The sequence below is a fragment of the Eptesicus fuscus genome, chromosome 1 (genome assembly GCF_027574615.1).
Source record: "Eptesicus fuscus isolate TK198812 chromosome 1, DD_ASM_mEF_20220401, whole genome shotgun sequence".
Classification (NCBI taxonomy): domain Eukaryota; kingdom Metazoa; phylum Chordata; class Mammalia; order Chiroptera; family Vespertilionidae; genus Eptesicus; species Eptesicus fuscus.
The window spans coordinates 124,830,702-124,831,406 of record NC_072473.1 but is presented as its reverse complement, the minus strand read 5'-3'; positions in this window follow the sequence as shown (position 1 = coordinate 124,831,406).

Here is a 705-nt window from a genome sequence, read left to right as displayed (position 1 = left end):
CATGGAGTCGGATGGTATTGTCCTTGGGGGAGGGACATGGCCTGGAGGCCCAGCCAACCCACCCCTACAGCCTTAGCAGACCGCCTTTGTCTCCAGGACCCTGCCACAGACATGTCCTGCTGTCGCTGAGCTGTGACTCAGGTAGCAAGCAGAGCAGCTCGCCAGCTGGTAGCCCGTATCCTTGCCCGAGAGAGACGATTCTGCTCTCCGGGCAGGAAACCCACTGACTCCCTCACACACAGCACATGTTGGGGATTAAATCCAGCCCGGGCCTCCCACTACACCCAGCCTCCCTGGGAGCTAGTGGGTCTCCCCACAGCACTCAGCTTTGGATGCCTTTGAAATCAGGACTGCAAAGGGCAAAGTCACGTGGACTATTTATCATTTCTCACAGATTAGTTCTATTTCCCTTCATTAAGTGTGAACCAGCAAGAAACTAACAGTTTTGCTGGAATACCACATTGCTGGGGCGGGGGTTGGTGGGGGGCAGATACTATGGTATGGAGTCAGAAAACGAAGAGAAGTCACTGCCCTAGCCAGTTTGCCTCAGTGGATAGAGCGTTGGCCTGTGGACTGAAAGGTCATGGGTTCGATTCTGGTCAAAGGCATGTATCTCGGTTGTAGGCTCAATCCCTGGCCCTGGTCAGGGCGCATGCAGGAGGCAACCAATCAATGTGTCTCAATGGATTCAATGGATGTATCTCT